Source organism: Elephantulus edwardii, unplaced genomic scaffold (genome assembly GCF_000299155.1).
Source record: "Elephantulus edwardii isolate Elephantulus edwardi_28Jun2011 unplaced genomic scaffold, EleEdw1.0 scaffold00391, whole genome shotgun sequence".
Classification (NCBI taxonomy): Eukaryota; Metazoa; Chordata; class Mammalia; order Macroscelidea; family Macroscelididae; genus Elephantulus; species Elephantulus edwardii.
This window is the reverse complement of record NW_006400141.1, coordinates 604,069-609,719: the sequence shown is the minus strand read 5'-3', so window position 1 is coordinate 609,719 and position 5,651 is coordinate 604,069. Positions and strand designations below refer to the sequence as shown.

The following is a 5,651-nucleotide window of genomic DNA, read 5'->3' as shown; positions in this document are numbered from 1 at the left end:
CATTGTATATTCAATACCTCCAACACCACAACTCAAAAACATCAGTTATTCTTCTGTAGTCTATGGTCCTTGTCCAGCTTTCTGATGCATAGCAAGTAATTTCAAACACCATGGCCAGAATCAGATGTACCTTAGTCTCCAGAATGACATTGTTGCTCTTCAGCACTTTTGAGAGATCCCTGACAGCCCCTTTCCCCAGAGAAATTTGTCTTTTGGTTTCTTGACTGCTGGTGCCAAGATTATGAGACCAATAAAGCTTAAATTGATAACAACTTTAATCACTTTTCCATTTATCATATGCTTCCCATCGGCGCAGTGGTGAGACTCTTTATCTTCTTAATATTGAGCTTCAACCCATACTGAAGACTATAGTCTTTGACTTTCTGTAGCAAACACTTCAGGTCCTTCTCAGTTTTTGTGACCAAGACTGTTTCATCTGCATAACGTAGGCTACTGATGTGTCCTCCCTCCAATCCTTCCCTCCTTTCTCCTTGTAAAGTCCAGGCCCCGGAATTATCTGTTCCACATATAGACGGAAACGATATGAAGACAGGATGCATCCCTAATTCAATCCTTTCCTGTTTTTGAACCATGCAGGGTTTCCTTATTCTGGTCTGAGCACTGCTTTTTGGTCCAAGTATAGGTTTCTCATGAGCACAATCAAGTATTCTGGGATTCTCATTCTTAATGTTAGTTACAACTTGTTGTGATCCCCACAGTCAAATATCTTTCCATAGTCAATGAAACACAGATAGATATTCCTCTGGTACTTGTTGCTTTCAGCCAAAATCCACCTGACATTTGCAATAATGTCTCTAGTGCCATGACCTTTTCTAAACCCAGCCTGTATTTCTGGTAGTTCTCTTGTTATACTGGTCCAGCTGGATTTGGATGCTCTTCATCAGGATTTTGCTTGTTTATGATATGAGTATGTTGCTTGATAATTTCCACATTCTGTTGCATTCTGAGTAGACACTAATGAATTTTTAAAAATATTATGCCCATGACAAAATCTGATTTTTATTTGAAGTCTTAATTTACTTTATTAAGCCCAAGTTAAATTCTGAATTTTATCTAAATTTTATCTTCATTGACTACCCGATACTTGAGGACCCTGTAAGCTTTTTCCTAATAGATAGTTGTTGTTATGCACCGTCAAATAAGAACTAACCCACACCTGACTCCCAGTGGGGTTTTAGAGGCAATAAATTGCAGAGGAGAAGATTGTGCTTAGATACCTTAAGAATACATCAATCTCAGATAGAGGATCTATGGACCTAAAGGAAGATAAATATACTAAAAAATCATATTTATCATTTAATTATTTTGGAATATTACACCATTGATGGCTCTAGTTTGAACATTGGAAATTATGTAGATAAGTACTATATGGTTTTGCTGTCATGGATTACTCAAGCTGAGAAAAACAAGCCTTGATATATGCATGGATTGAGAGTTATGGAAGAATTAATCATGTTTCCACATGTGATAAATGTGAATGTGGTCAGAAAAGGAAAAAAGAGGAAAGAGCATCTTAGAGAACATGGTTCCCGAGCTCCCTAAATTGTGGTTTAGTGGGTGGAGGGAAAAGGGAAAGAAAATGTGAAGGACCTGGGTGAAAAGACAGGATAATGATTGGCAAGGAGGTCTAATGATGATTGATTTTATAAAGCATAATCCATGATTGTCTGACACAATATGAATAAAAAATAGTATAAAACACAATGTATGCCAACTTTGTAAGCAAACCAATTTCTTAAGAAAAGAAGGTACAAATAATAATAATAAAAAAAAATTAAGGTGGATTTAACTCAAGGATATAATTTGGCTCTTTTCGACTTACACTGAATTTGTGCATTAGTCTTTGATGGTTTGTTCCACAATCATCTCATAAACTTGTTTTGACTTCTACCATTGAACTTTCCAGATATAGCATGTTTGATCCCTGTTCAATCCATCAGGAGAAATTCATTTGTACAGTTGTTATTACAGTTTTTTAAAAAGGTATATGCAATAAAGAGATCACTGATTGTACAAAAAACAAAACAAAAAACATACACCCAATACACATCCACATGTAAATATACACACAGACATATATAGAAATATATACTAACAAGTCAATTTTTAATAATTTTAAAAGGGTGCTTGTTGTAGGAAATTGCTGCTAATTCAAAACCCACATTTTTCTGTAGGTACAAAACTCCCCGTAACTTCAGGAGAGAGATGGACACATCCTCTTGTGTAAATTATAGCCTCAGACCCTTCATGGTGGGTCATCTATGAGGCAGTTTTGCTTCAATTGAAATAAATTTGCATTTGTGTTCTCTGTAATTATTTTTGGACTATATCTTATGCTATGTTTCTTGTGAGACTTCCCTCACATTAGATTTCATTATTTAACCATTTCTGCTTCCATGGCATCAAGTTCTCAAATAACACTTAGTTGACTGCAATGCGTTTGTGGATTCATTATTTTACAACATGGAGTACAATTTTAAGTTGAAATTTTATTTGAGACCTCAGAGCTGTAGATATTTGTCAATTGTATGGAAATGCTCCTTGCATTGACCTGGTTTTACCTTTTTCAGTTACTCCCTTGGAAACCCACAACCCAGCTTAAGTTCTTTCAGTGCTTAAGAGTGTTACGTAGAAAAGATTGTAGGGAGACACTACTGGCAGTGACTTACACTGTGAATCTCCATCTTTTTTTATATGAAAGAGCTGAATGATCTTACCTCACCCTCATCTCAATCCTAGAGAAATGCTATAATTAGCCTCTCAGAAAGCAGCTGTCTCTCTGCCTTGTGATTGTTGAACACTGAGAGTAATCATTTGATTCAAACCTGTCAGTGGCAAAGACCCTTTATACCAGAGGAGAGAGATGTAATGCGAATACAATATTCTCAAGGGTGATGAAATCAATGCTGAGGAATCTTAAACACAAGAGTTGTCAGTGGATTTGGAGTGTCAGGCACATTCCTGGTTGAAAGAGATCTTTCACACAATAGTAGTTTTAAATGCTAAGAACACTCAGATATAGAGTCTGAGGTGTATATTGTATACAGAAAAATGGTTGCAGGGTTTTTAAAAACTATTTTGATTTTATATTGTTTTGCATATAAAATTCGCAAACATTGTGTTCCGTTTATATACATTGTGTTTGTTGAGTGAACTCAGTATTTTAAGGACAAATATTACATAAGACCATTACTATGAAAATAAGTTACTAGTAAGATGTGTACAAAAGTCCAAAGGGGGAACGGGAGGGAACACTGGTACTGAGGGAGGGAAGAGGGAGAAATCACTAGGTCAAAATATTGCAGAAAGATGAGGTCCAAATGGAACAATAAAAATTGGAATAAAATATGGTATAAGATCATTACTGTAGAACATGTATAAGGATCAAAGGAGGAGGAGGGTAGGAGCAGAGGGGTGAGCATAGGTGGGGATGGGTGGGGGGTGGTTAATCATAGGGTGGCACAGTTTGATGAAGGGGAGAGCGGTGGGTAAAGGAAATGAGAAATAGCCAGAGTGAAAAACCAATGTATATGAACTTTGTAAGTAAACCAGTTGTTGTTGTTGTTGATTGCCTTCAAGTCAAGCGTGACTCATAGTGACCCTATGAACAAAGGGCCCGAAGCCCCTCTACAACTATCGACATTTATCAAAGTTCATAAATTTTCTGGAGGTATGTTGTTTAGGAAGTAGAGACCTGCTTCCAAATCTTTCATAGTATGTTATTGGTTTTATATGTTATTGAGTCCTCTGTGATGTATAGTGACCAGTATATGATAAAACTTTATTTTATTGGCGCTCTAGCTGCCCTATGATTCCTCTTTGCTTTGCCTCTTCTCACTTCCGCTGTTCATATTCCCGCTTCCGGCCCCACACAGACATCTCTTCTGAGTGTCACATTGAGCTGCTGCTGCTTTGAGGGAAGTCTTTAGAAATCACCACCATGGCGGAAGACATTAAGACCAAAATCAAGAACTACCGAACTGCCCCTTTTGATAGCCGCTTTCCCAACCAGAACCAAACCAGAACTGCTGGCAAAACTACCTGGATTTCCACCGCTGCGAGAAGGCAATGACTGCCAAAGGTGGCGATGTCTCCTTGTGTGAATGGTATCAGCGCATATACAAGTCCCTCTGCCCCCTGTCCTGGGTGTCAGCCTGGGATGACCGCAGGGCAGAAGGCACATTCCCTGGGAAGATCTGAACTGGCCCACCTTACCTCTCTGCCGGAATCTTAAATTGTGACTTAACTAATAATAAAGACTTACTGGAAAAATGTAAAACAAAACAAAGCAAAACAAAAACTTTATTTTAAATTAAAAAAAATCACCTGAACACCAGTTGTATTAAAGAAAGAGAATTTTTTTTTAAAAAACAACTTTTAAATTGGGTTTTGTATAATAATTCCTTTACACTATGTTTAATTCATATACATTTTGTTTTATCCAGTCTTTCATTTACATTGTGTTTCATACAACCATTCTCATGAATTATGTTTTATAAAATTAATCACCGTTGGACCTTGTCTCTTGTTACCCTATCTTTATGCCTGGATCCATCCTGTTTATTTACACCTCTTCCTCCATCTACCAAACTGTGCAGCCCTGTGGTTTCATCTCTACCCATCATCAGGCCTCCGTTGCCCCCTTCTTCCTCCTTGAGTTCCTATACATGTTTTACTAGCTATCCTTCTAATTTTATACTAATGGTCTTATGCAGTATTTGTCCTTATGAGACTGTGTTGTAAATGGTGCAACCACTCTGGAAGATATTTTGGAATTTTCTCAAAAATTTGAACATAGAAACTCGATATGACCCAGCTATTCCACTATGAGGAATATACCTCAAAGAAATTAGGACTGAGACATGTATGGATATTTGTATACCAATGTTCATAGAGCTTTATTTACTATCTCAAGAACATGGAAACAGCCCAAATGTCTAACCACAACCGAATGGATTGAGAAATTATGGTACATTTACACAATAGAATACCATGCAGCACTCAGAAGCAACACTTTTGAAAAATACTATGTAACTTCATAGAGGCTAGAGGAAGAGACTTATCACCTATGAAGCAGCAGTGGACTTACATCCTAAAAAATTGAGTTCATGAATCAATCTTTTGCTTTACCTTTTTATAGAATTATGTGGGCTTAGTAGGGATACTCACTGTGTCACTTTTCTCTCCTATTGGTAATCTCTGCTTGACCGGGTTTTTTAAAAAGTGGGAAATGATAGCTGCTTCATGTAACCTAAGCTGAAAATTCCAAAGGCAGAACCAAACAATGGAAGTGTATCAAAGTTATCAGAACCCAATGCTGAGCCTAAAGGTCTTATGGGCATGGGAACTTTTCCCTCAGCAGAGTTAGGTGGGCAGAGGGAAGAGGGTGAAGGAATTAGTAAAGATACAGTGGGGATCTGTAAAGCTGGGGTGTTAGTGAGCATGCATCAAGAATGGTTGCCATCATTATGCTGAGTGAAATATCCCAGTCACAAAAGGACAAATATTGCATGATGCCACTGTTTTAGAATGGGACTGACCTCGGGGTTGGGGAGAGACTGAGTAAGATGGGTTCAATAATGTATACTGCACTGAAACAGAGGAGGGAGAAAACTGTTTAAAAGAGATAT

At 37.5% G+C, this 5,651-nt stretch overlaps 1 pseudogene; it reads left to right on the top strand.

The window, feature by feature from the left end:
- The first annotated feature begins 3,961 nt into the window (after positions 1-3,961).
- On the top strand, positions 3,962-4,221 carry LOC102858071 (annotated as a pseudogene).
- Positions 4,222-5,651: the final 1,430 nt, after the last annotated feature.